Source organism: Aphelocoma coerulescens, unplaced genomic scaffold (assembly GCF_041296385.1).
Source record: "Aphelocoma coerulescens isolate FSJ_1873_10779 unplaced genomic scaffold, UR_Acoe_1.0 HiC_scaffold_61, whole genome shotgun sequence".
In the NCBI taxonomy this organism is placed as follows: domain Eukaryota; kingdom Metazoa; phylum Chordata; class Aves; order Passeriformes; family Corvidae; genus Aphelocoma; species Aphelocoma coerulescens.
This window is the reverse complement of record NW_027183960.1, coordinates 589,765-606,266: the sequence shown is the minus strand read 5'-3', so window position 1 is coordinate 606,266 and position 16,502 is coordinate 589,765.

Here is a 16,502-nt window from a genome sequence, read left to right as displayed (position 1 = left end):
GAAGCTGCTGGTGCCATTGTCAGCTTGAAGCCCTCTTTTGATGCAAGCAGATGTTGCCAGGTGTGTTCAGCAGCTGTTGCTCAATGCTTATGCCAAGCTATTGTGTTCCTCATGGAACCAAGGAGCCATTGTGACACTGCAGGGGCTGATGGCATCAAGGAGACAATTGTGACAGTACAGAACCTCCTAGAAACAAGGCTCCATTGTGACACCGTGGGGAATCATGGAATCACGGAGCCCATTGTGACACGGCCAGGCCGCATGGAACCAATGGTCCATGGTTACTTGGCGGATTCAAGAAGAGCACGGTGACACCACGCAACATCATGGAACCATAGGTCCATTGTGACACAGCGGGGCCTCATGGAAACAAGGGGACCATTGTGGCAAAGCAGGGCCTAATGGAAGCATGGAGAGCATTGTGACATTGTGGGGAATCATGGAAGCATGGAGAGCATTGTGACACTAAGGAAACTCCTGGAACCAAGATGAGCACTGGCACATAATGGAACCTCATGGAAGCAAGCCTCCATGATGACTTTGGAGGGCCTCAGGGACCACAGGACCCATTGTGACACAGCAGGACCTGGTGGAACCAAGGAGCCTTTGTGATGCTCCAGATCCACATGGAAGCCAGGGTGCACTGAGACACAGCGGGGCCTTGTTGGAACCAAAGACACCTCTGCAAAAAGCAGGCTAGCTCATAGAAGCAAGGAGTCCATTGTTACAACATCAAACCTATGGAAGCAAGGGACCATTGTGACACTGCGGGGCCTCATGGAACCAATTGTCCATGATGACAATGCGGATCAAAAGAGACCATGGTGACACTGCGGAACCCGATGGAACCAAGGAGCCATTGTGACACAGTGGGGCCTCATGGAATCAAGGAGACCATTGTGACCCAGGTGTTGCATGTGAAGGCAAGGAGCCATTGTGACACTTTGGGCTTCTTCCCTTGAGCTCTGCAGCTGGCTGTCCCAGCCCAGCGCACCATGTGCCACCTGCTCTCCTCAGGGCTCTGCCTGCACACAGCCCCAGGAGAAGTTTTCCTGTTTGGAAGGAAAGAATGGAAAAGCCTGAGCAGGTTTCCTAAACAACAAACCCCACTCAGGAGCCACATGCTCAGTACAGGCTGCCGGGAACGATGTCCCCTTTCTACAAGGGTCAGGGTGAGCAGAATTCTCTGGGAGCAGAATTCTCGGAGTCTTTCCACTGAATTCTCTGTCCCCGTGTCTTGGGGTGACTTTATCATGTGTATCCCCTATCGCTGCTCTATGCCCAGAAGTGAACTTTGTGCATTTCTGTGCCTTTCAACTGAGCCTGAGAGGGGGGAGAGGAAAAAAAACCGGACAAACTTCTCAGAGCGTTTGTTCAAGGACACACATACACACACTCCTTTGCATCCTGCTTGCAGCAAGAGCAGAGGAAGCAACTTTGTTTCTTTTTAGCCAGTTTTCAGCTCCTTTTCTCTGGGGGGAGATGGAGAGTTGAACTTTGTTTTCCTGGGACTTTGGGGTTTTTTTTCCCTTCTTCTCTTCTTGACTCTTTCAACATCAGACCACATTGGGAGAATTTTCTACTGAGGTGGGGGCCCTGAATGTGGGCCCATGAGCCAGCTGCAAGGAGGAGGAGAGAGACTACACCTCCGGAAGTGTTGGGGTTCCTCCCCCCTGCCATGAGGTCATGGGAGAGGGGACCCTGGGGTAGAGGCATGGCCTGGGCACGGGGTCTCCCTGCTCCCTGCTGACATGTGCCCTAATCCTGTTCAGCACTGCTTATTTTGTGTTGCCCTGTGCCAGGAGGGCCCTGGTTGTGCCGTGATTGCTCAGTTCTTTGGCAGTGCCCCGCCCATGTGGCTGGAGAAGAAAGAGCTCTGAAACTTCTCTCAAGAATGGCTCCCTATTTCTTTGCACGGGCCTCGCTGTCTATGGATGTTTCAGGAGACCCCACCGAAACACGGAAGGACTCTCAAATTATCCCAGCTTTCTCTGCACAGCGAGAGCTTTTAATATTTAGCATTGTTATCCTTTTCCTGGGTGTTTGTTAAAAAAATAGTTTTTATCTCTTTCACTTTCTTCCCAGGAAAATTCTTTTTTCCCGAAGCTGGTGGGGGAGGGCTGGGTGTAACCTGCCTTCTATCAGAGGATATTTTCCTCCACATTTGTCCAAACCGGCACAGCCTGTCCTTTCCTGGGTGTCTGTTGCAGATGGAAGCTGCTGGTGCCATTGTCAGCTTGAAGCCCTCTTTTGATGCAAGCAGATGTTGCCAGGTGTGTTCAGCAGCTGTTGCTCAATGCTTATGCCAAGCTATTGTGTTCCTCATGGAACCAAGGAGCCATTGTGACACTGCAGGGGCTGATGGCATCAAGGAGACAATTGTGACAGTACAGAACCTCCTAGAAACAAGGCTCCATTGTGACACCGTGGGGAATCATGGAATCACGGAGCCCATTGTGACACGGCCAGGCCGCATGGAACCAATGGTCCATGGTTACACGGCGGATTCAAGAAGAGCACGGTGACACCACGCAACATCATGGAACCATAGGTCCATTGTGACACAGCGGGGCCTCATGGAAACAAGGGGACCATTGTGGCAAAGCAGGGCCTAATGGAAGCATGGAGAGCATTGTGACATTGTGGGGAATCATGGAAGCATGGAGAGCATTGTGACACTAAGGAAACTCCTGGAACCAAGATGACCACTGGCACATAATGGAACCTCATGGAACCAAGCCTCCATGATGACTTTGGAGGGCCTCAGGGACCACAGGACCCATTGTGACACAGCAGGACCTGGTGGAACCAAGGAGCCTTTGTGATGCTCCAGATCCACATGGAAGCCAGGGTGCACTGAGACACAGCGGGGCCTTGTTGGAACCAAAGACACCTCTGCAAAAAGCAGGCTAGCTCATAGAAGCAAGGAGTCCATTGTTACAACATCAAACCTATGGAAGCAAGGGACCATTGTGACACTGCGGGGCCTCATGGAACCAATTGTCCATGATGACAATGCGGATCAAAAGAGACCATGGTGACACTGCGGAACCCGATGGAACCAAGGAGCCATTGTGACACAGTGGGGCCTCATGGAATCAAGGAGACCATTGTGACCCAGGTGTTGCATGTGAAGGCAAGGAGCCATTGTGACACTTTGGGCTTCTTCCCTTGAGCTCTGCAGCTGGCTGTCCCAGCCCAGCGCACCATGTGCCACCTGCTCTCCTCAGGGCTCTGCCTGCACACAGCCCCAGGAGAAGTTTTCCTGTTTGGAAGGAAAGAATGGAAAAGCCTGAGCAGGTTTCCTAAACAACAAACCCCACTCAGGAGCCACATGCTCAGTACAGGCTGCCGGGAACGATGTCCCCTTTCTACAAGGGTCAGGGTGAGCAGAATTCTCTGGGAGCAGAATTCTCGGAGTCTTTCCACTGAATTCTCTGTCCCCGTGTCTTGGGGTGACTTTATCATGTGTATCCCCTATCGCTGCTCTATGCCCAGAAGTGAACTTTGTGCATTTCTGTGCCTTTCAACTGAGCCTGAGAGGGGGGAGAGGAAAAAAAACCGGACAAACTTCTCAGAGCGTTTGTTCAAGGACACACATACACACACTCCTCTGCATCCTGCTTGCAGCAAGAGCAGAGGAAGCAACTTTGTTTCTTTTTAGCCAGTTTTCAGCTCCTTTTCTCTGGGGGGAGATGGAGAGTTGAACTTTGTTTTCCTGGGACTTTGGGGTTTTTTTTCCCTTCTTCTCTTCTTGACTCTTTCAACATCAGACCACATTGGGAGAATTTTCTCCCGAGGTGGGGGCCCTGAATGTGGGCCCATGAGCCAGCTGCAAGGAGGAGGAGAGAGACTACACCTCCGGAAGTGTTGGGGTTCCTCCCCCCTGCCATGAGGTCATGGGAGAGGGGACCCTGGGGTAGAGGCATGGCCTGGGCACGGGGTCTCCCTGCTCCCTGCTGACATGTGCCCTAATCCTGTTCAGCACTGCTTATTTTGTGTTGCCCTGTGCCAGGAGGGCCCTGGTTGTGCCGTGATTGCTCAGTTCTTTGGCAGTGCCCCGCCCATGTGGCTGGAGAAGAAAGAGCTCTGAAACTTCTCTCAAGAATGGCTCCCTATTTCTTTGCACGGGCCTCGCTGTCTATGGATGTTTCAGGAGACCCCACCGAAACACGGAAGGACTCTCAAATTATCCCAGCTTTCTCTGCACAGCGAGAGCTTTTAATATTTAGCATTGTTCTCCTTTTCCTGGGTGTTTGTTAAAAAAATAGTTTTTATCTCTTTCACTTTCTTCCCAGGAAAATTCTTTTTTCCCGAAGCTGGTGGGGGAGGGCTGGGTGTAACCTGCCTTCTATCAGAGGATATTTTCCTCCACATTTGTCCAAACCGGCACAGCCTGTCCTTTCCTGGGTGTCTGTTGCAGATGGAAGCTGCTGGTGCCATTGTCAGCTTGAAGCCCTCTTTTGATGCAAGCAGATGTTGCCAGGTGTGTTCAGCAGCTGTTGCTCAATGCTTATGCCAAGCTATTGTGTTCCTCATGGAACCAAGGAGCCATTGTGACACTGCAGGGGCTGATGGCATCAAGGAGACAATTGTGACAGTACAGAACCTCCTAGAAACAAGGCTCCATTGTGACACCGTGGGGAATCATGGAATCACGGAGCCCATTGTGACACGGCCAGGCCGCATGGAACCAATGGTCCATGGTTACACGGCGGATTCAAGAAGAGCACGGTGACACCACGCAACATCATGGAACCATAGGTCCATTGTGACACAGCGGGGCCTCATGGAAACAAGGGGACCATTGTGGCAAAGCAGGGCCTAATGGAAGCATGGAGAGCATTGTGACATTGTGGGGAATCATGGAAGCATGGAGAGCATTGTGACACTAAGGAAACTCCTGGAACCAAGATGACCACTGGCACATAATGGAACCTCATGGAAGCAAGCCTCCATGATGACTTTGGAGGGCCTCAGGGACCACAGGACCCATTGTGACACAGCAGGACCTGGTGGAACCAAGGAGCCTTTGTGATGCTCCAGATCCACATGGAAGCCAGGGTGCACTGAGACACAGCGGGGCCTTGTTGGAACCAAAGACACCTCTGCAAAAAGCAGGCTAGCTCATAGAAGCAAGGAGTCCATTGTTACAACATCAAACCTATGGAAGCAAGGGACCATTGTGACACTGCGGGGCCTCATGGAACCAATTGTCCATGATGACAGTGCGGATCAAAAGAGACCATGGTGACACTGCGGAACCCGATGGAACCAAGGAGCCATTGTGACACAGTGGGGCCTCATGGAATCAAGGAGACCATTGTGACCCAGGTGTTGCATGTGAAGGCAAGGAGCCATTGTGACACTTTGGGCTTCTTCCCTTGAGCTCTGCAGCTGGCTGTCCCAGCCCAGCGCACCATGTGCCACCTGCTCTCCTCAGGGCTCTGCCTGCACACAGCCCCAGGAGAAGTTTTCCTGTTTGGAAGGAAAGAATGGAAAAGCCGGAGCAGGTTTCCTAAACAACAAACCCCACTCAGGAGCCACATGCTCAGTACAGGCTGCCGGGAACGATGTCCCCTTTCTACAAGGGTCAGGGTGAGCAGAATTCTCTGGGAGCAGAATTCTCGGAGTCTTTCCACTGAATTCTCTGTCCCCGTGTCTTGGGGTGACTTTATCATGTGTATCCCCTATCGCTGCTCTATGCCCAGAAGTGAACTTTGTGCATTTCTGTGCCTTTCAACTGAGCCTGAGAGGGGGGAGAGGAAAAAAAACCGGACAAACTTCTCAGAGCGTTTGTTCAAGGACACACATACACACACTCCTCTGCATCCTGCTTGCAGCAAGAGCAGAGGAAGCAACTTTGTTTCTTTTTAGCCAGTTTTCAGCTCCTTTTCTCTGGGGGGAGATGGAGAGTTGAACTTTGTTTTCCTGGGACTTTGGGGTTTTTTTTCCCTTCTTCTCTTCTTGACTCTTTCAACATCAGACCACATTGGGAGAATTTTCTCCCGAGGTGGGGGCCCTGAATGTGGGCCCATGAGCCAGCTGCAAGGAGGAGGAGAGAGACTACACCTCCGGAAGTGTTGGGGTTCCTCCCCCCTGCCATGAGGTCATGGGAGAGGGGACCCTGGGGTAGAGGCATGGCCTGGGCACGGGGTCTCCCTGCTCCCTGCTGACATGTGCCCTAATCCTGTTCAGCACTGCTTATTTTGTGTTGCCCTGTGCCAGGAGGGCCCTGGTTGTGCCGTGATTGCTCAGTTCTTTGGCAGTGCCCCGCCCATGTGGCTGGAGAAGAAAGAGCTCTGAAACTTCTCTCAAGAATGGCTCCCTATTTCTTTGCACGGGCCTCGCTGTCTATGGATGTTTCAGGAGACCCCACCGAAACACGGAAGGACTCTCAAATTATCCCAGCTTTCTCTGCACAGCGAGAGCTTTTAATATTTAGCATTGTTATCCTTTTCCTGGGTGTTTGTTAAAAAAATAGTTTTTATCTCTTTCACTTTCTTCCCAGGAAAATTCTTTTTTCCCGAAGCTGGTGGGGGAGGGCTGGGTGTAACCTGCCTTCTATCAGAGGATATTTTCCTCCACATTTGTCCAAACCGGCACAGCCTGTCCTTTCCTGGGTGTCTGTTGCAGATGGAAGCTGCTGGTGCCATTGTCAGCTTGAAGCCCTCTTTTGATGCAAGCAGATGTTGCCAGGTGTGTTCAGCAGCTGTTGCTCAATGCTTATGCCAAGCTATTGTGTTCCTCATGGAACCAAGGAGCCATTGTGACACTGCAGGGGCTGATGGCATCAAGGAGACAATTGTGACAGTACAGAACCTCCTAGAAACAAGGCTCCATTGTGACACCGTGGGGAATCATGGAATCACGGAGCCCATTGTGACACGGCCAGGCCGCATGGAACCAATGGTCCATGGTTACACGGCGGATTCAAGAAGAGCACGGTGACACCACGCAACATCATGGAACCATAGGTCCATTGTGACACAGCGGGGCCTCATGGAAACAAGGGGACCATTGTGGCAAAGCAGGGCCTAATGGAAGCATGGAGAGCATTGTGACATTGTGGGGAATCATGGAAGCATGGAGAGCATTGTGACACTAAGGAAACTCCTGGAACCAAGATGACCACTGGCACATAATGGAACCTCATGGAAGCAAGCCTCCATGATGACTTTGGAGGGCCTCAGGGACCACAGGACCCATTGTGACACAGCAGGACCTGGTGGAACCAAGGAGCCTTTGTGATGCTCCAGATCCACATGGAAGCCAGGGTGCACTGAGACACAGCGGGGCCTTGTTGGAACCAAAGACACCTCTGCAAAAAGCAGGCTAGCTCATAGAAGCAAGGAGTCCATTGTTACAACATCAAACCTATGGAAGCAAGGGACCATTGTGACACTGCGGGGCCTCATGGAACCAATTGTCCATGATGACAATGCGGATCAAAAGAGACCATGGTGACACTGCGGAACCCGATGGAACCAAGGAGCCATTGTGACACAGTGGGGCCTCATGGAATCAAGGAGACCATTGTGACCCAGGTGTTGCATGTGAAGGCAAGGAGCCATTGTGACACTTTGGGCTTCTTCCCTTGAGCTCTGCAGCTGGCTGTCCCAGCCCAGCGCACCATGTGCCACCTGCTCTCCTCAGGGCTCTGCCTGCACACAGCCCCAGGAGAAGTTTTCCTGTTTGGAAGGAAAGAATGGAAAAGCCGGAGCAGGTTTCCTAAACAACAAACCCCACTCAGGAGCCACATGCTCAGTACAGGCTGCCGGGAACGATGTCCCCTTTCTACAAGGGTCAGGGTGAGCAGAATTCTCTGGGAGCAGAATTCTCGGAGTCTTTCCACTGAATTCTCTGTCCCCGTGTCTTGGGGTGACTTTATCATGTGTATCCCCTATCGCTGCTCTATGCCCAGAAGTGAACTTTGTGCATTTCTGTGCCTTTCAACTGAGCCTGAGAGGGGGGAGAGGAAAAAAAACCGGACAAACTTCTCAGAGCGTTTGTTCAAGGACACACATACACACACTCCTCTGCATCCTGCTTGCAGCAAGAGCAGAGGAAGCAACTTTGTTTCTTTTTAGCCAGTTTTCAGCTCCTTTTCTCTGGGGGGAGATGGAGAGTTGAACTTTGTTTTCCTGGGACTTTGGGGTTTTTTTTCCCTTCTTCTCTTCTTGACTCTTTCAACATCAGACCACATTGGGAGAATTTTCTCCCGAGGTGGGGGCCCTGAATGTGGGCCCATGAGCCAGCTGCAAGGAGGAGGAGAGAGACTACACCTCCGGAAGTGTTGGGGTTCCTCCCCCCTGCCATGAGGTCATGGGAGAGGGGACCCTGGGGTAGAGGCATGGCCTGGGCACGGGGTCTCCCTGCTCCCTGCTGACATGTGCCCTAATCCTGTTCAGCACTGCTTATTTTGTGTTGCCCTGTGCCAGGAGGGCCCTGGTTGTGCCGTGATTGCTCAGTTCTTTGGCAGTGCCCCGCCCATGTGGCTGGAGAAGAAAGAGCTCTGAAACTTCTCTCAAGAATGGCTCCCTATTTCTTTGCACGGGCCTCGCTGTCTATGGATGTTTCAGGAGACCCCACCGAAACACGGAAGGACTCTCAAATTATCCCAGCTTTCTCTGCACAGCGAGAGCTTTTAATATTTAGCATTGTTCTCCTTTTCCTGGGTGTTTGTTAAAAAAATAGTTTTTATCTCTTTCACTTTCTTCCCAGGAAAATTCTTTTTTCCCGAAGCTGGTGGGGGAGGGCTGGGTGTAACCTGCCTTCTATCAGAGGATATTTTCCTCCACATTTGTCCAAACCGGCACAGCCTGTCCTTTCCTGGGTGTCTGTTGCAGATGGAAGCTGCTGGTGCCATTGTCAGCTTGAAGCCCTCTTTTGATGCAAGCAGATGTTGCCAGGTGTGTTCAGCAGCTGTTGCTCAATGCTTATGCCAAGCTATTGTGTTCCTCATGGAACCAAGGAGCCATTGTGACACTGCAGGGGCTGATGGCATCAAGGAGACAATTGTGACAGTACAGAACCTCCTAGAAACAAGGCTCCATTGTGACACCGTGGGGAATCATGGAATCACGGAGCCCATTGTGACACGGCCAGGCCGCATGGAACCAATGGTCCATGGTTACACGGCGGATTCAAGAAGAGCACGGTGACACCACGCAACATCATGGAACCATAGGTCCATTGTGACACAGCGGGGCCTCATGGAAACAAGGGGACCATTGTGGCAAAGCAGGGCCTAATGGAAGCATGGAGAGCATTGTGACATTGTGGGGAATCATGGAAGCATGGAGAGCATTGTGACACTAAGGAAACTCCTGGAACCAAGATGACCACTGGCACATAATGGAACCTCATGGAAGCAAGCCTCCATGATGACTTTGGAGGGCCTCAGGGACCACAGGACCCATTGTGACACAGCAGGACCTGGTGGAACCAAGGAGCCTTTGTGATGCTCCAGATCCACATGGAAGCCAGGGTGCACTGAGACACAGCGGGGCCTTGTTGGAACCAAAGACACCTCTGCAAAAAGCAGGCTAGCTCATAGAAGCAAGGAGTCCATTGTTACAACATCAAACCTATGGAAGCAAGGGACCATTGTGACACTGCGGGGCCTCATGGAACCAATTGTCCATGATGACAGTGCGGATCAAAAGAGACCATGGTGACACTGCGGAACCCGATGGAACCAAGGAGCCATTGTGACACAGTGGGGCCTCATGGAATCAAGGAGACCATTGTGACCCAGGTGTTGCATGTGAAGGCAAGGAGCCATTGTGACACTTTGGGCTTCTTCCCTTGAGCTCTGCAGCTGGCTGTCCCAGCCCAGCGCACCATGTGCCACCTGCTCTCCTCAGGGCTCTGCCTGCACACAGCCCCAGGAGAAGTTTTCCTGTTTGGAAGGAAAGAATGGAAAAGCCGGAGCAGGTTTCCTAAACAACAAACCCCACTCAGGAGCCACATGCTCAGTACAGGCTGCCGGGAACGATGTCCCCTTTCTACAAGGGTCAGGGTGAGCAGAATTCTCTGGGAGCAGAATTCTCGGAGTCTTTCCACTGAATTCTCTGTCCCCGTGTCTTGGGGTGACTTTATCATGTGTATCCCCTATCGCTGCTCTATGCCCAGAAGTGAACTTTGTGCATTTCTGTGCCTTTCAACTGAGCCTGAGAGGGGGGAGAGGAAAAAAAACCGGACAAACTTCTCAGAGCGTTTGTTCAAGGACACACATACACACACTCCTCTGCATCCTGCTTGCAGCAAGAGCAGAGGAAGCAACTTTGTTTCTTTTTAGCCAGTTTTCAGCTCCTTTTCTCTGGGGGGAGATGGAGAGTTGAACTTTGTTTTCCTGGGACTTTGGGGTTTTTTTTCCCTTCTTCTCTTCTTGACTCTTTCAACATCAGACCACATTGGGAGAATTTTCTCCCGAGGTGGGGGCCCTGAATGTGGGCCCATGAGCCAGCTGCAAGGAGGAGGAGAGAGACTACACCTCCGGAAGTGTTGGGGTTCCTCCCCCCTGCCATGAGGTCATGGGAGAGGGGACCCTGGGGTAGAGGCATGGCCTGGGCACGGGGTCTCCCTGCTCCCTGCTGACATGTGCCCTAATCCTGTTCAGCACTGCTTATTTTGTGTTGCCCTGTGCCAGGAGGGCCCTGGTTGTGCCGTGATTGCTCAGTTCTTTGGCAGTGCCCCGCCCATGTGGCTGGAGAAGAAAGAGCTCTGAAACTTCTCTCAAGAATGGCTCCCTATTTCTTTGCACGGGCCTCGCTGTCTATGGATGTTTCAGGAGACCCCACCGAAACACGGAAGGACTCTCAAATTATCCCAGCTTTCTCTGCACAGCGAGAGCTTTTAATATTTAGCATTGTTATCCTTTTCCTGGGTGTTTGTTAAAAAAATAGTTTTTATCTCTTTCACTTTCTTCCCAGGAAAATTCTTTTTTCCCGAAGCTGGTGGGGGAGGGCTGGGTGTAACCTGCCTTCTATCAGAGGATATTTTCCTCCACATTTGTCCAAACCGGCACAGCCTGTCCTTTCCTGGGTGTCTGTTGCAGATGGAAGCTGCTGGTGCCATTGTCAGCTTGAAGCCCTCTTTTGATGCAAGCAGATGTTGCCAGGTGTGTTCAGCAGCTGTTGCTCAATGCTTATGCCAAGCTATTGTGTTCCTCATGGAACCAAGGAGCCATTGTGACACTGCAGGGGCTGATGGCATCAAGGAGACAATTGTGACAGTACAGAACCTCCTAGAAACAAGGCTCCATTGTGACACCGTGGGGAATCATGGAATCACGGAGCCCATTGTGACACGGCCAGGCCGCATGGAACCAATGGTCCATGGTTACACGGCGGATTCAAGAAGAGCACGGTGACACCACGCAACATCATGGAACCATAGGTCCATTGTGACACAGCGGGGCCTCATGGAAACAAGGGGACCATTGTGGCAAAGCAGGGCCTAATGGAAGCATGGAGAGCATTGTGACATTGTGGGGAATCATGGAAGCATGGAGAGCATTGTGACACTAAGGAAACTCCTGGAACCAAGATGACCACTGGCACATAATGGAACCTCATGGAAGCAAGCCTCCATGATGACTTTGGAGGGCCTCAGGGACCACAGGACCCATTGTGACACAGCAGGACCTGGTGGAACCAAGGAGCCTTTGTGATGCTCCAGATCCACATGGAAGCCAGGGTGCACTGAGACACAGCGGGGCCTTGTTGGAACCAAAGACACCTCTGCAAAAAGCAGGCTAGCTCATAGAAGCAAGGAGTCCATTGTTACAACATCAAACCTATGGAAGCAAGGGACCATTGTGACACTGCGGGGCCTCATGGAACCAATTGTCCATGATGACAATGCGGATCAAAAGAGACCATGGTGACACTGCGGAACCCGATGGAACCAAGGAGCCATTGTGACACAGTGGGGCCTCATGGAATCAAGGAGACCATTGTGACCCAGGTGTTGCATGTGAAGGCAAGGAGCCATTGTGACACTTTGGGCTTCTTCCCTTGAGCTCTGCAGCTGGCTGTCCCAGCCCAGCGCACCATGTGCCACCTGCTCTCCTCAGGGCTCTGCCTGCACACAGCCCCAGGAGAAGTTTTCCTGTTTGGAAGGAAAGAATGGAAAAGCCGGAGCAGGTTTCCTAAACAACAAACCCCACTCAGGAGCCACATGCTCAGTACAGGCTGCCGGGAACGATGTCCCCTTTCTACAAGGGTCAGTGTGAGCAGAATTCTCTGGGAGCAGAATTCTCGGAGTCTTTCCACTGAATTCTCTGTCCCCGTGTCTTGGGGTGACTTTATCATGTGTATCCCCTATCGCTGCTCTATGCCCAGAAGTGAACTTTGTGCATTTCTGTGCCTTTCAACTGAGCCTGAGAGGGGGGAGAGGAAAAAAAACCGGACAAACTTCTCAGAGCGTTTGTTCAAGGACACACATACACACACTCCTCTGCATCCTGCTTGCAGCAAGAGCAGAGGAAGCAACTTTGTTTCTTTTTAGCCAGTTTTCAGCTCCTTTTCTCTGGGGGGAGATGGAGAGTTGAACTTTGTTTTCCTGGGACTTTGGGGTTTTTTTTCCCTTCTTCTCTTCTTGACTCTTTCAACATCAGACCACATTGGGAGAATTTTCTCCCGAGGTGGGGGCCCTGAATGTGGGCCCATGAGCCAGCTGCAAGGAGGAGGAGAGAGACTACACCTCCGGAAGTGTTGGGGTTCCTCCCCCCTGCCATGAGGTCATGGGAGAGGGGACCCTGGGGTAGAGGCATGGCCTGGGCACGGGGTCTCCCTGCTCCCTGCTGACATGTGCCCTAATCCTGTTCAGCACTGCTTATTTTGTGTTGCCCTGTGCCAGGAGGGCCCTGGTTGTGCCGTGATTGCTCAGTTCTTTGGCAGTGCCCCGCCCATGTGGCTGGAGAAGAAAGAGCTCTGAAACTTCTCTCAAGAATGGCTCCCTATTTCTTTGCACGGGCCTCGCTGTCTATGGATGTTTCAGGAGACCCCACCGAAACACGGAAGGACTCTCAAATTATCCCAGCTTTCTCTGCACAGCGAGAGCTTTTAATATTTAGCATTGTTCTCCTTTTCCTGGGTGTTTGTTAAAAAAATAGTTTTTATCTCTTTCACTTTCTTCCCAGGAAAATTCTTTTTTCCCGAAGCTGGTGGGGGAGGGCTGGGTGTAACCTGCCTTCTATCAGAGGATATTTTCCTCCACATTTGTCCAAACCGGCACAGCCTGTCCTTTCCTGGGTGTCTGTTGCAGATGGAAGCTGCTGGTGCCATTGTCAGCTTGAAGCCCTCTTTTGATGCAAGCAGATGTTGCCAGGTGTGTTCAGCAGCTGTTGCTCAATGCTTATGCCAAGCTATTGTGTTCCTCATGGAACCAAGGAGCCATTGTGACACTGCAGGGGCTGATGGCATCAAGGAGACAATTGTGACAGTACAGAACCTCCTAGAAACAAGGCTCCATTGTGACACCGTGGGGAATCATGGAATCACGGAGCCCATTGTGACACGGCCAGGCCGCATGGAACCAATGGTCCATGGTTACACGGCGGATTCAAGAAGAGCACGGTGACACCACGCAACATCATGGAACCATAGGTCCATTGTGACACAGCGGGGCCTCATGGAAACAAGGGGACCATTGTGGCAAAGCAGGGCCTAATGGAAGCATGGAGAGCATTGTGACATTGTGGGGAATCATGGAAGCATGGAGAGCATTGTGACACTAAGGAAACTCCTGGAACCAAGATGACCACTGGCACATAATGGAACCTCATGGAAGCAAGCCTCCATGATGACTTTGGAGGGCCTCAGGGACCACAGGACCCATTGTGACACAGCAGGACCTGGTGGAACCAAGGAGCCTTTGTGATGCTCCAGATCCACATGGAAGCCAGGGTGCACTGAGACACAGCGGGGCCTTGTTGGAACCAAAGACACCTCTGCAAAAAGCAGGCTAGCTCATAGAAGCAAGGAGTCCATTGTTACAACATCAAACCTATGGAAGCAAGGGACCATTGTGACACTGCGGGGCCTCATGGAACCAATTGTCCATGATGACAGTGCGGATCAAAAGAGACCATGGTGACACTGCGGAACCCGATGGAACCAAGGAGCCATTGTGACACAGTGGGGCCTCATGGAATCAAGGAGACCATTGTGACCCAGGTGTTGCATGTGAAGGCAAGGAGCCATTGTGACACTTTGGGCTTCTTCCCTTGAGCTCTGCAGCTGGCTGTCCCAGCCCAGCGCACCATGTGCCACCTGCTCTCCTCAGGGCTCTGCCTGCACACAGCCCCAGGAGAAGTTTTCCTGTTTGGAAGGAAAGAATGGAAAAGCCGGAGCAGGTTTCCTAAACAACAAACCCCACTCAGGAGCCACATGCTCAGTACAGGCTGCCGGGAACGATGTCCCCTTTCTACAAGGGTCAGGGTGAGCAGAATTCTCTGGGAGCAGAATTCTCGGAGTCTTTCCACTGAATTCTCTGTCCCCGTGTCTTGGGGTGACTTTATCATGTGTATCCCCTATCGCTGCTCTATGCCCAGAAGTGAACTTTGTGCATTTCTGTGCCTTTCAACTGAGCCTGAGAGGGGGGAGAGGAAAAAAAAACCGGACAAACTTCTCAGAGCGTTTGTTCAAGGACACACATACACACTCCTCTGCATCCTGCTTGCAGCAAGAGCAGAGGAAGCAACTTTGTTTCTTTTTAGCCAGTTTTCAGCTCCTTTTCTCTGGGGGGAGATGGAGAGTTGAACTTTGTTTTCCTGGGACTTTGGGGGTTTTTTTCCCTTCTTCTCTTCTTGACTCTTTCAACATCAGACCACATTGGGAGAATTTTCTCCCGAGGTGGGGGCCCTGAATGTGGGCCCATGAGCGAGCTCCAAGGAGGAGGAGAGAGACTACACCTCCGGAAGTGTTGGGGTTCCTCCCCCCTGCCATGAGGTCATGGGAGAGGGGACCCTGGGGTAGAGGCATGGCCTGGGCACGGGGGTCTCCCTGCTCCCTGCTGACATGTGCCCTAATCCTGTTCAGCACTGCTTATTTTGTGTTGCCTTGTGCCAGGAGGGCCCTGGTTGTGCCGTGATTGCTCAGTTCTTTGGCAGTGCCCCGCCCATGTGGCTGGAGAAGAAAGAGCTCTGAAACTTCTCTCAAGAATGGCTCCCTATTTCTTTGCACGGGCCTCGCTGTCTATGGATGTTTCAGGAGACCCCACCGAAACACGGAAGGACTCTCAAATTATCCCAGCTTTCTCTGCACAGCGAGAGCTTTTAATATTTAGCATTGTTCTCCTTTTCCTGGGTGTTTGTTAAAAAATGGTTTTTATCTCTTTCACTTTCTTCCCAGGAAAATTCTTTTTTCCCGAAGCTGGTGGGGGAGGGCTGGGTGTAACCTGCCTTCTATCAGAGGATATTTTCCTCCACATTTGTCCAAACCGGCACAGCCTGTCCTTTCCTGGGTCTCTGTTGCAGATGGAAGCTGCTGGTGCCATTGTCAGCTTGAAGCCCTCTTTTGATGCAAGCAGATGTTGCCAGGTGTGTTCAGCAGCTGTTGCTCAATGCTTATGCCAAGCTATTGTGTTCCTCATGGAACCAAGGAGCCATTGTGACACTGCAGGGGCTGATGGCATCAAGGAGGCAATTGTGACAGTACAGAACCTCCTAGAAACAAGGCTCCATTGTGACACCGTGGGGAATCATGGAATCACGGAGCCCATTGTGACACGGCCAGGCTGCATGGAACCAATGGTCCATGGTTCCACTGCGGATTCAAGAAGAGCACGGTGACACCACGCAACATCCTGGAACCATAGGTCCATTGTGACACAGCGGGGCCTCATGGAAACAAGGGGACCATTGTGGCAAAGCAGGGCCTAATGGAAGCATGGAGAGCATTGTGACATTGTGGGGAATCATGGAAGCATGGAGAGCATTGTGACACTAAGGAAACTCCTGGAACCAAGATGACCACTGGCACATAATGGAACCTCATGGAAGCAAGCCTCCATGATGACTTTGGAGGGCCTCAGGGACCACAGGACCCATTGTGACACAGCAGGACCTGGTGGAACCAAGGAGCCTTTGTGATGCTCCAGATCCACATGGAAGCCAGGGTGCACTGAGACACAGCGGGGCCTTGTTGGAACCAAAGACACCTCTGCAAAAAGCAGGCTAGCTCATAGAAGCAAGGAGTCCATTGTTACAACATCAAACCTATGGAAGCAAGGGACCATTGTGACACTGCGGGGCCTCATGGAACCAATTGTCCATGATGACAATGCGGATCAAAAGAGACCATGGTGACACTGCGGAACCCGATGGAACCAAGGAGCCATTGTGACACAGTGGGGCCTCATGGAATCAAGGAGACCATTGTGACCCAGGTGTTGCATGTGAAGGCAAGGAGCCATTGTGACACTTTGGGCTTCTTCCCTTGAGCTCTGCAGCTGGCTGTCCCAGCCCAGCGCACCATGTGCCACCTGCTCTC